The following is a 13,199-nucleotide window of genomic DNA, read 5'->3' as shown; positions in this document are numbered from 1 at the left end:
ACCCCAAATCAACTGGATATGAGAACTTAGTGTCTGGCTTCGACTCAAGAGGAATACAAACTTTCCACAAGCACCTCAAGAGGACGCTTCTCTCAGCTACAGGTATGTGAGAGGGACCCTGAGTTTGTGGCCTCAAGTGGAATGGACACCAAGATGCTATGACTCGAAGTAAAACCGGATATCCCTGCAGTGAATTGAATGCAGGCTCGTCTTGCATCTCCCAAGACGAAGGGATGTCTAACTCCCCTGTGGAGACCACAGAGAAATACCTAGTCCTCCGCCTCAACGCGACCGGAGGCCTCACATCCTTTGAAAACTCGAGAGGTCTGCGGAGATCAATGCTTCCAAAGGAGACGATGCCTGACTCCTCTTGAAAATGGATAGGAGTCCGAGGATCCCTGTGGCACGTGGAAAGGGTCCCTGGGTCTCCCGTCTCACGTGGAGACGCGTCCCAATTGCCATGCCAAGACTCGAGGAGAATCCAGAGGTGTCCCTCGCACCTAGGCAGGATTCCTGACGTCGCTGAACAAACACGTGTCTGGAAGGGCCCTCCCCGTCGTAACTCGAGAATATATCCCAGGTTCCGGCCGCAACTCGAGAAAAATCATGAGACTTCCCCCTGGCCGCGAGATGAGGCCCGATTCACCTGCACTGCATGCAGAGCAATTCCGTGTTTCACATCAAAAGTGAAAGGAGCCTTGATTTCCTTGATGGCACTCCAGAGAAAACCCAAGATCACACTCTGAAGTCTAGAGGGATCCTGAGGTCACTGGAGCAACACCAAAGGGCTCAGTGGACCCCAAAGCAACTCGAGATGAGAGCTTAGTCCCTGGCTTCGACTCAAGAGGAATACCAACTTTCCACAAGCACCTCAAGAGGAGGCTTCTCTCAGGTACAGGTATGTGAGAAGGCCCCTGAGTTTGTGGCCTCAAGTGGAATGGACACCGAGATGATCTGACTCGAAGTAAAGCCGGATATCCCTGCAGTGAATTGAATGCAGGCTCGTCTTGCTTCTCCCAAGACGAAGGGTTGTCTGAATCCCCTGTGGAGTCCACAGAGAAAGACCTAGTCCTCTGCCTCAACGCGAACGGAGGCCTCACGTCCTTTGAAAACTAGAGAGGTCTGCGGAGATCAATGCTTCCAAAGAGACGATGACTTGAAAATGGATAGGAGTCCCAGGATCCCTGTGGCACGTGGAAAGGGACCCTGGGTCTACCGCCTCACGTGCAGACGCGTCCCAATTGCCATGCCGAGACTCGAGGAGAATCCTGAGTTGTCCCTCCCACCTAGGTAGGAGTCCTGACGTCACTGAACAAACACGTATCTGGAAGGGCCCTCCCCGTCGTAACTCGAGAATATACCCCATGTTCCGGCCACAACTTGAGAAAAACCATGAGACATCCCCCTTGCCACGAGATGAGGCCCTATTCCCCTGCACTGCGTGCAGAGCAATTCCGTGTTCCACATCAAACTTGAAAGGAGCCTTGATTTCCTTGATGGCACTCCAGAGAAAACCCAAGATCACTGTCTCAAGTCTAGAGGGATCCTGAGGTCACTGGAGCAACACGAAAGGGCTCCGTGGAACCCAAATCAACTCGAGATGAGAGCTTAGTCCCTGGCTTCGACTCAAGAGGAATACCAACTTTCCACAAGCACCTCAAGAGGAGGCTTCTCTCAGCTACAGGTATGTGAGAGGGACCCTGAGTTTGTGGCCTCAAGTGGAATGGACACCGAGATGCTCTGACTCGAAGTAAGGCCAGATATCCCTGCAGTGAATTGAATGCAGGCTCGTCTTGCATCTCCCAAGACGAAGGGATGTCTGAATCCCCTGTGGAGACCACAGAGAAAAACCTAGTCCTCCACCTCATTGCGACCGGGGCCTCACATCCTTTGAAAACTCGAGAGGTCCGCGGAGATCAATGCTTCCAAAGGAGACGATGCCTGACTCCTCTTGAAAATGGATAGGAGCCCCAGGATCCCTGTGGCACGTGGAAAGGGACCCTGGGTCTCCCGCCTCACGTGGAGACGCGTCTCAATTGCCATGCCAAGACTCGAGGAGAATCCCGAGGTGTCCCTCGCACCTAGGCAGGAGTCCTGACATCGATGAACAAACACGTGTCAGGAAGGGCCCTCCCCGTCGTAACTCGAGAATATACCCCAGGTTCCGGCCTCAACTCGAGAAAAACCATGAGACTTCCACCTCGCAGCGAGATGAGGCCCGATTCCCCTGCACTGCGTGCAGAGCCATTCCGTGTTCTACATCAAACGTGAAAGGAGCCTTGATTTCCTTGATGGCACTCCAGAGAAAACCCAAGATCACTGTCTCAAGTCTAGAGGGATCCTGAGGTCATTGGAGCAACACGAAAGGGATCCGTGGACCCCAAATCAACTCGAGATGAGAGCTTAGTCTCTGGCTTCGACTCAAGAGGAATACCAACTTTCCACAAGCACCTCAAGAGGAGGCTTCTCTCAGCTACAGGTATGTGAGAGGGACCCTGAGTTTTTGGCCTCAAGTGGAATGGACACCGAGATGCTCTGACTCGAAGTAAGGCCGGATATCCCTGCAGTGAATTGAATGCAGGCTCGTCTTGCATCTCCCAAGACCAAGGGATGTCTGAATCCCCTGTGGAGACCACAGAGAAAGACCTAGTACTCCGCCTCAACGCGACAGGAGGCCTCACATCCTTTGAAAACTCGAGAGGTCTGCGAAGATCAATGCTTCCAAAGGAGAAGATGCCTGACTCCTCTTGAAAATGGATAGGAGTCCCAGGTTCCCTGTGGCACGTGGAAAGGAACCCTGCGTCTCCCGCCTCACGTGGAGACGCGTCCCAATTGCCATGCGAAGACTCGAGGAGAATCCCGAGGTGTCCCTCGCACCGAGGCTGGAGCCCTTACGTCGCTGAACAAACACGTGTCTGAAAGGGCCCTCCCCGTCGTAACTCGAGAATATACCCCAGGTTCGGGCCGCAACTCGAGAAAAACCATGAGACTTCCCCCTCGCCGCGAGATGAGGCCCGATTCCCCTGCACTGCGTGCAGAGCAATTCCTTGTTCCACATCAAACGTGAAAGGAGCCTTGATTTCCTTGATGGCACTCCAGAGAAAACCCAAGATCACTGTCTCAAGTCTAGAGGGATCCTGAGGTCACTGGAGCAACACGAAAGGGCTCCGTGGACCACAAATCAACTCGAGATGAGAGCTTAGTCCCTGGCTTCGACTCAAGAGGAATACCAACTTTCCACAAGCACCTCAAGAGGAGGCTTCTCTCAGCTACAGGTATGTGAGAGGGACCCTGAGTTTGTGGCCTCAAGTGGAATGGACACCGAGATGCTCTGACTCGAAATAAGGCTGGATATCCCTGCAGTGAATTGAATGCAGGATCGTCTTGCATCTCCCAAGACGAAGGCATGTCTGAATCCCCTGTGGAGACCACAGAGAAAAACCTAGTCCTCCGCCTCAATGCGACCGGAGGACTGATATCTTTTGATAATTCGAGAGGTCTGCAGAGATCAATGCTTCCAAAGGAGACGATGCCTGACTCCTCTTGAAAATGGATAGGAGCCCTAGGATCCCTGTGGCACGTGGAAAGGGACCCTGGGTCTCCCGCCTCACGTGGAGACGCGTCTCAATTGCCATGCCAAGACTCGAGGAGAATCCCGAGGTGTACCTCGCACCTAGGCAGGAGTCCTGACGTCGATGAACAAACACGTGTCTGGAAGGGCCCTCCCCGTCGTAACTCGAGAATATACCCCAGGTTCCGGCCGCAACTCGAGAAAAACCATGAGACTTCCCCCTCGCCGAGAGATGAGGCCCGATTCCCCTGCACTGCGTGCAGAGCAATTCCGTGTTCCACATCAAACCTGAAAGGATCCTTGATTTCCTTGACGGCACTCCAGGGAAAACCCAAGATCACTGTCTCAAGTCTAGAGGGATCCTGAGGTCACTGGAGCAACACGAAAGGGCTCAGTGGACCCCAAATCAACTCGAGATGAGAGCTTAGTCCCTGGCTTCGACTCAAGAGGAAAACCAACTTTCCACAAGCACCTCAAGAGGAGGCTTCTCTCAGCTACAGGTATGTGAGACGGACCCTGAGTTTGTGGCCTCAAGTGGAATGGACACCGAGATGCTCTGACTCGAAGTAAGGCTGGATATCCCTGCAGTGAATTGAATGCAGGCTCGTCTTGCATCTCCCAAGACGAAGGGATGTCTGAATCCCCTGTGGAGACCACAGAGAAAGACCTAGTTCTCTGCTTCATCGCGAGCAGAGGCCTCACATCCTTTGAAAACTCGAGAGGTCCGAGGAGATCAATGCTTCCAAAGGAGACGATGCCTGACTCCTCTTGAAAATGGATAGGAGTCCCAGGATCTCTGTGGCACGTGAAAAGGGACACTGGGTTTCCCGCCACACGTCGAGACGAGTCCCAATTGCCATGCCAAGACTCGAGGAGAATCCCGAGGTGTCCCTCGCACCTAGGCCCGAGTCCTGATCGCTGAACAAACACGTGTCTGGAAGGGTCGTCCCCGTCGTAACTCGAGAATATACCCCAGGTTCCGGCCGCAACTCGAGAAAAACCATGAGACTTCCCCCTCGCCGCGAGATGAGGCCCGATTCCCCTGCACTGCGTGCAGAGCAATTCCGTGTTCCACATCACACGTGAAAGGAGCCTTGATTTCCTTCATGGCGCTGCAGAGAAAACCGAAGATCACTGTCTCAAGTCTAGAGGGATTTTGAGGTTACTGGAGCAAGACGAAAGGGCTCCATGGACCCGATATCACCTCGAGATGAGAGCTTCGTCGCTGGCTTCGACTCAAGAGGAATACCAAGTTTCCACAAGCACCTCAAGAGGAGGCTTCTCTCAGCTACAGGTATGTGAGAGTGACCCTGAGTTTGTGGCCTCAAGTGGAATGGACACCGTGATGCTCTGACTTGAAGTAAGGCCGGATATCCCTGCAGGGAATTAAATGCAGGCTCGTCTTGCATCTCCCAAGACGAAGGGATGTCTGAATCCCCTGTGGAGACCACAGAGAAAGACCTAGTTCTCCGCCTCATCGCGACCGGAGGCCTCACATCCTTTGAAAACTCGACAGGTCCGCGGAGATCAATGCTTCCAAAGGAGACGATGCCTGACTCCTCTTGAAAATGGATATGAGTCCCAGGATCACTGTGGCATGTGGAAAGGGACCCTGGGTCTCCCGCCTCACGTGGTGACGCGACACAATTGCCATGCCAAAACTCGAGGAGAATCCCGAGGTGTCCCTCGCACCTAGGCAGGGGTGCTGAAGTCGCTGAACATACACGTCTCTCGAAGAGCCCTCCCCGTCGTAACTCGAGAATATACCCCAGGTTCCGGCCGCAACTCGAGAAAAACAATGAGACTTCCCCCTCTCCGCGAGATGAGGCCCGATTCCTCTGCCCTGCGTGCAGAGCAATTCCGTGTTCCACATCAAAATTGAAAGGAGCCTTGATTTCCTTGATGGCACTCCAGAGAAAACCCAAGATCACTGTCTCAAGTCTAGAGGGATCCTGAGGTCACTGTAGCAACATGAAAGGGCTGCGTGGACCCCTAATGAACTCGAGATGAGAGCTTAGTCCCTGGCCTCGACTCAAGAGGAATACCAACTTTCCATAAGCACCTCAAGAGGAGGCTTCTCTCAGCTACAGGTATGTGAGAGGGACCCTGAGTTTGTGGCCTCAAATGGAATGGACACCGAGATGCTCTGACTCGAAGTAAGGCCGGATATCCCTGCAGTGAATTGAATGCAGGCTCGTCTTGCATCTCCCAAGACGAAGGGTTGTCTGAATCCCCTGTGGAGACCACAGAGAAAGACCTAGTCCTCCACCTCCTCGCGACCGGAGGCGTCATAACCTTTGAAAACTCGAGAGGCCCCTAGGATCAATACTTCCGAAGGAGACGATGCCTGACTCCTCTCGAAAATGGATAGGAGTCCCAGGATATCTGTGGCACGTGGAAAGGGACCCTGGGTCTCCCGCCTCACGTGGAGACGCGTCCCAATTGCAATGCAAAGACTCGAGGAGAATCCCGAGTTGTCCCTCGCACCTAGGCATGGGTCCTGACGTCGCTGAACAAACACGTGTCTGGAAGGGCCCTCCCCGTGGTAACTCGAGAATATACCCCAGGTTCCGGCCGCAACTCGAGAAAAAGCATGACATTTCCCCCTCGACGCTAGTTGAGGCCCGATTCCCCTGCACTGCATGCAGAGCAATTCCGTGTTCCACCTCAAACGGGAAAGGAGCCTTGATTTCCTTGATGGCACTCCAGAGAAAACCCAAGATCACTGTCTCAAGTCTAGAGGGATCCTGAGGTCACTGGAGCAACACGAAAGGGCTCCGTGGACCCCAAATCAACTCGAGATGAGAGCTTAGTCCCTGGCTTCGACTCAAGAGGAATATCAACTTTCCACAAGCACCTCAAGAGGAGGCTTCTCTCAGCTACAGGTATGTGAGAGGGCCCCTGAGTTTGTGGCCTCAAGTGGAATGGACACCGAGATGCTCTGACTCGAAGTAAGGCCGGATATCCCTGCAGTGAATTGAATGCAGGCTCGTCTTGCATCTCCCAAGACGAAGGGATGTCTGAATCCCCTGTGGAGACCACAGAGAAAGACCTAGTCCTCCGCCTCATCGCGACCAAAGGCCTCACATCCTTTGAAAATTCGAGAGGTCCGCGGAGATCAATGCTTCCAAAGGAGACGATGCCTGACTCCTCTTGAAAATGGATGGGAGTCCCAGGATCCCTGTCGCACATGGAAAGGGACACTGGGTCTCCCGCCTCACGTGGAGACGCGTCCCAATTGCCATGCCAAGACTCGAGGAGAATCCCGAGGTGTCCCTCGCACCTAGGAAGGAGTCCTGACGTCGCTGAACAAACACGTGTCTGGAAGGGACCTCCCTGTCGTAACTCGAGAATATACCCCAGGTTCCGGCCGCAACTCGAGAAAAACCATGAGACTTCACCCTCGCCGCTGGATGAAGCCCGATTCCCCTGCACTGCGTGCAGAACAATTCCGTGTTCCACATCAAACGTGAAAGAAGCCTTGATTTCCTTGATGGCACTCCAGAGAAAACCCAAGATCACTGTCTCAAGTCTAGAGGAATCCTGAGGTCACTGGAGCAACACGAAAGGGCTCCGTGGACCCCAAATCAACTCGAGATGAGAGCTTAGTCCCTGGCTTCGACTCAAGAGGAATACCAACTTTCCACAAGCATCTCAAGGGGAGGCTTCTCTCGGCTACAGGTATGTGAGAGGGACCCTGAGTTTGTGGCCTCAAGTGGAATGGACACCGAGATGCTCTGACTCGAAGTAAGGCCTGATATCCCTGCAGTGAATTGAATGCAGGCTCGTCTTGCATCTCCCAAGATGAAGGGATGTCTGAATCCCCTGTGGAGACCACAGAGAAAGACCGAGTTCTCCGTCTCATCGCGACCGGAGGCCTCACATCCTTTGAAAACTCGAGAGGTCCACGGAGATCAATGCTTCCAAAGGAGACGATGCCTGACTCCTCTTGAAAATGGATAGGAGTCCCAGGATCCCTGTGGCACGTGGAAAGGGACCCTGGGTCTTCCGCCTCACGTGGAGACGCGTCCCAATTGCCATGCCAAGACTCGAGGAGAATCCCGAGGTGTCCCTCGCACCTAGGCAGGAGTCCTGACGTCGCTGAACAAACACGTGTCTGGAAGGGCCCTCCCCGTCGTAACTCGAGAATATACCCCAGGTTCGGGCCGCAACTTGAGAAAAACCATGAGATTTCCCCCTCGCCGCGAGTTGAGGCCCGATTTCCCTGCACTGCATGCAGAGCAATTCCGTGTTCCACATCAAACGAGAAAAAAGCCTTGATTTCCTTGATGGCATTCCAGAGAAAACCCAAGATTACTGTCTTAAGTCTAGAGGGATCCTGAGGTCACTGTAGCAACATGAAAGGGCTCTGTGGTCCCCAAATCAACTCGAGATGACAGCTTAGTCCCTGGCTTCGACTCAAGAGGAATACCAACTTTCCACAAGCAGCTCAAGAGGAGGCTTCTCTCAGCTATATGTATGTGAGAGGGCCCCTGAGTTTGTGGCCTCAAATGGAATGGACACCGAGATGCTCTGACTCAAAGTAAGGCTGAATATCCCTGCAGTGAATTGAATGCAGGCTCGTCTTGCATCTCCCAAGACGAAGGGATGTCTGAACGCCTGTGGAGACCACAGAGAAAGACCTAATTCTCCGCCTCATCACGAGCGGAGGCCTCACATCCTTTGAAAACACGCGAGGTCCGCGGAGATCAATGCTTCCAAAGGAGACGATGCCTGTCTCCTCTTTAAAATGGATAGGAGTCCCAGGATCCCTGTGGCACGTAGAAAGGGACCCTGGGTCTCCCGCCTCACGTGCAGCCGCGTCCCAATTGCCATGCCAAGACTCGAGGAGAATCCCGAGGTGTCCCTCGCACCTAGGCAGGAGTCCTGACGTCGCTGAACAAACACGTGTCTGGAAGGGGCCTCCCCCTGGTAACTCGAGAATGTACCCAAGGTTCCGTCCGCAACTCGAGAAAAACCATGAGATTTCCCCCTCGCCCCTAGTTGAGGCCCAATTCCCCTGCACTGCATGCAGAGCAATTCCGTGTTCCATATCAAACGGGAAACGAGCCTTGATTTCCTTGATGGCACTCCAGAGAAAAGCCAAGATCACTGTCTCAAGTCTAGAGGGATCCTGAGGTCACTGGAGCAACAAGAAAGGGCTCCGTGGACCCCAAATCAACTCGAGATGAGAGCTTAGTCCCTGGCTTCGACTCAAGAGGAATACCAACTTTCCACAAGCACCTCAAGAGAAGGCTACTCTCAACTAATGGTATGTGAGAGGGACCCTGAGTTTGTGGCCTCAAGTGGAATGGACACCGAGATGCTCTCACTCGAAGTAAGTCCAGATATCCCTGCAGTGAATTGAATGCAGGCTCGTCTTGCATCTCCCAAGACGAAGGGATGTCTGAATCCCATGTGGAGACCACAGAGAAAGACCTAGTTCTCCGCCTCATCGTGAACGTAGGCCTCACATCCTTTGAAAACTCGAGAGGTCTGCGGAGATCAATGCTTCCAAAGGAGACGATGCCTGACTCCTCTTGAAAATGGACAGGAGTCGCAGGATCCCTGTGGCACGTGGAAAGGGACACTGGGTCTCCCACCTTACGTGGAGACGCGTCCCAATTGCCATGCCAAGACTCGAGGAGAATCCCGAGGTGTCCCACGCACCTAGGCAGGAGTCCTGACGTCGCTGAACAAACACGTGTCTGGAAGGGCCCTCCCCGTCGTAACTCGAGAATATACCCTAGGTTCCGGCCGCAACTCGGGAAAAACCATGAGACTTCCCCCTCGCCGCGAGATGAGGCCCGATTCCCCTGCACTGCGTGCAGAGCAATTCCGTGTTCCACATCAAACGTGAAAGGAGCCTTGATTTCCTTGATGGCACTCCAGAGAAAACACAAAATCACTGTCTCAAGTCTAGAGGGATCCTGAGGTCACTGGAGCAACACGAAAGGGCTCCGTGGAACCCAAATCAACTGGAGATGAGAGATTAGTCCCTGGCTTCAACTCAAGAGGAATACGAACTTTCCACAAGCCCCTCAACAGGAGGCTTCTCTCAGCTACAGGTATGTGAGAGGGACCCTGAGTTTGTGGCCTCAAGTGGAATGGACACCGAGATGCTCTGACTCGAAGTAAGGCCGGATATCCCTGCAGTGAATTGAATGCAGGCTCGTCTTGCATCTCCCAAGACGAAGGGATGTCTGAATCCCCTGTGTAGACCACAGAGAAAGACCTAGTTCTCCGCCTCATCGCGACCGGAGGCCTCACATCCTTTGAAAACTCTAGAAGTCCGCGGAGATCAATGCTTCCAAAGCAGACGATGCCTGACTCCTCTTGAAAATGGACAGGAGTCCCAGGATCCCTGTGGCACGTGGAAAGGGACCCTGGGTCTCCCGCCTCACGTGGAGACGCTTCCCAATAGCCATGCCAAGACTCGAGGAGAATCCCGAGGTGTCCCTCGCACCTAGGCAGGAGTCCTGACGTGGCTGAAAAAACACGTGTCTGGAAGGGCCCTCCCCGTCCTAACTCGAGAATATACCCCAGGTTCCGGCCGCAACTCGAGAAAAACCATGAGACTTCCCCCTCGCCGCGAGATGAGGCCCGATTCCCCTGCACTGCGTGCAGAACAATTCCGTGTTCCACATCAAACCTGAAAGGAGCCTTGATTTCCTTGATGGCACTCCAGAGAAAACCCAAGATCACTGTCTCAAGTCTAGAGGGATCCTGAGGTCACTGGAGCAACACGAAAGGGCTCCGTGGACCCCAAATCAACTCGAGATGAAAGCTTAGTCCCTGGCTTAGACTCAAGAGGAATACCAACTTTCCACAAGCACCTCAAGAGGAGGCTTCTCCCAGCTACATGTATATTTGAGGGACCCCGAGTTTGTGGCCTCAAGTGGAATGGACACCGAGATGCTCTGACTCGAAGTAAGGCCGGATATCCCTGCAGTGAATTGAATGCAGGCTCGTCTTGCATCTCCCAAGACGAAGGGATGTCTGAATCCCCTGTGGAGACCACAGAGAAATACCTAGTCCTCTGCCTCATCGCGAGCGGAGGCCTCACATCCTTTGAAAACTCGCGAGGTCCGCGGAGATCAATGCTTCCAAAGGAGACGATGCCTGACTCCTCTTTAAAATGGATAGGAGTCCCAGGATCCCTGTGGCACGTGGAAAGGGACCCTGGGTCTCCCGCCTCACGTGGAGACGCGTCCCAATTGCCATGCCAAGACTCGAGGAGAATCCCGAGGTGTCCCTCGCACCTAGGCAGGAGTCCTGACGTCGCTGAACAAACACGAGTCTGGAAGGGCCCTCCCCGTCGTAACTCGAGAATATACCCCAGGTCCCGGCCGCAACTCGAGAAAAACCATGAGACTTCCCCCTCGCCGCGAGATGAGGCCCGATTCCCCTGCCCTGCATGCAGAGCAATTCCGTATTCCACATCAAAAGTGAAAGGAGCCTTGATTTCCTTGATGGCACTCCAGAGAAAACCCAAGATCACTGTCCCTAGTCTAGAGGGATCCTGAGCTCACTGTAGCAACACGAAAGGGCTCCATGGACCCCAAATCAACTCGAGATGAGAGCTTAGTCCCTGGCTGCGGCTCAAGAGGAATACCAACATTCGACAAGCACCTCAAGAGGAGGCTTCTATCAGCTACAGGTATGTGAGAGGGCCCCTGAGTTTGTGACCTCAAGTGGATGGACACCGAGATGCTCTGACTCGAAGTAAGGCCGGATATCCCTGCAGTGAATTGAATGCAGGCTCGTCTTGCATCTCCCAAGACGAAGGGATGTCTGAATCTCCTGTGGAGACCACAGAGAAAAACCTAATTCTCCGCCTCATCACGAGCAGAGGTCTCACATCCTTTGAAAACTCGAGAGGTCCGCGGAGATCATTGCGTCCAAAGGAGACGATGCCTGACTCCTCTTGAAAATGGATAGGAGTCCCAGGATCCCTGTGGCACGTGGAAAGGGACCCTGGGTCTCCCGCCTCACGTGGAGACGCGTCCCAATTGCCATGCCAAGACTCGAGGAGAATCCCGAGCTGTCCCTCGCACCTAGGCAGGAGTCCTGACGTCGCTGAACAAACACGTGTCTGGAAGGGCCCTCCCCGTCGTAACTCGAGAATATACCCCAGGTTCGGGCCGCAACTCTAGAAAAATCATGAGACTTCCCCCTCGCCGCGAGATGAGGCCTGATTCCCCTGCACTGCGTGCAGAGCAATTCCGTGTTCCACATCAAAAGTGAAAGGAGCCTTGATTTCCTTGATGGCACTCCAGAGAAAACCCAAGATCACTGTCTCAAGTCTAGAGGGATCCTGAGGTCAATGGAGCAACAGGAAAGGGCTCCGTGGACCCCAAATCAACTCGAGATGAGAGCTTAGTACCTGGCTTCGACTCAAGAGGAATACCAAATTTCCACAAGCACCTCAAGAGGAGGCTTCTATCAGCTACAGGTATGTGAGAGGGACCCTGAGTTTGTGGCCTCAAGTGGAATAGACACCGAGATGCTCTGACTCGATGTAAGGCTGGATATCCCTGCAGTGAATTGAATGCAGGCTTGTCTTGCATCTCCCAAGACGAAGGGATGTCTGAATCCCCTGTGGAGACCACAGAGAAAGACCTAGTTCTCCGCCTCATCGCGACCGGAGGCCTCACATCCTTTGAAAACTCGAGAGGTCCGCGGAGATCAATGCTTCCAAAGGAGACGATGCCTGACTCCTCTTGAAAATGGATAGGAGTCCCAGGATCCCTGTGGCACGTGGAAAGGGACCCTGGGTCTACCGCCTCACGTGGAGACGCCTCCCAATTGCCATGCCAAGACTCGAGGAGAATCCCGAGGTGTCCCTCGCACCTAGGCAGGAGTCCTGACTTCGCTGAACAAACACGTGTCTGGAAGGGCCCTCCCCGTCGTAACTCGAGAATATACCCCAGGTTCCGGCTGCAACTCGAGAAAAACCATGAGACTTCCCCCTTGCCGCGACATGAGGCCCGATTCCCCTGGACTGCGTGCAGAGCAATTCCGTGTTCCACATCAAACGTGAAAGGAGCCTTGATTTCCTTGATGGCACTCCAGAGAAAATCCAAGTTCACTGTCTCAAGTCTAGAGGCATCCTGAGGTCACTGGAGCAACACCAAAGGGCTCCGTGGACCCCAAATCAACTCGAGATGAGAGCTTAGTCCCTGGCTTCGACTCAAGAGGAATACCAACTTTCCACAAGCACCTCAAGAGGAGGCGTCTCTCAGCTACAGGAATGTGAGAGGGCCCCTGAGTTTGTGGCCTCAAGTGGAATGGACACCGAGATGCTCTGACTCGAAGTAAGGCCGGATATCCCTGCAGTGAATTGAATGCAGGCTCGTCTTGCATGTCCCAAGACGAAGGGATGTCTGAATCCGCTGTGGAGACGACAGGGATAGACCTAGTCCACCGCCTCATCCCGACCAGAGGCCTCACATCCTTTGAAAATTCGAGAGGTCCGCGGAGATCAATGCCTCCGAAGGAGACGATGCCTGACTCATCTTGAAAATGGATAGGAGTCCCAGGATCCCTGTGGCACGTGGAAAGGGACCCTGGGTCTCCCGCCTCACGTGGAGACGCGTCCAAATTGCCATGCCAAGACTCGAGGAGA

Source organism: Dama dama, chromosome 9 (assembly GCF_033118175.1).
Source record: "Dama dama isolate Ldn47 chromosome 9, ASM3311817v1, whole genome shotgun sequence".
Taxonomy (NCBI): Eukaryota; Metazoa; Chordata; class Mammalia; order Artiodactyla; family Cervidae; genus Dama; species Dama dama.
The sequence above is the reverse complement of the archived record's forward strand: the minus strand, read 5'-3'. Positions refer to the sequence as shown.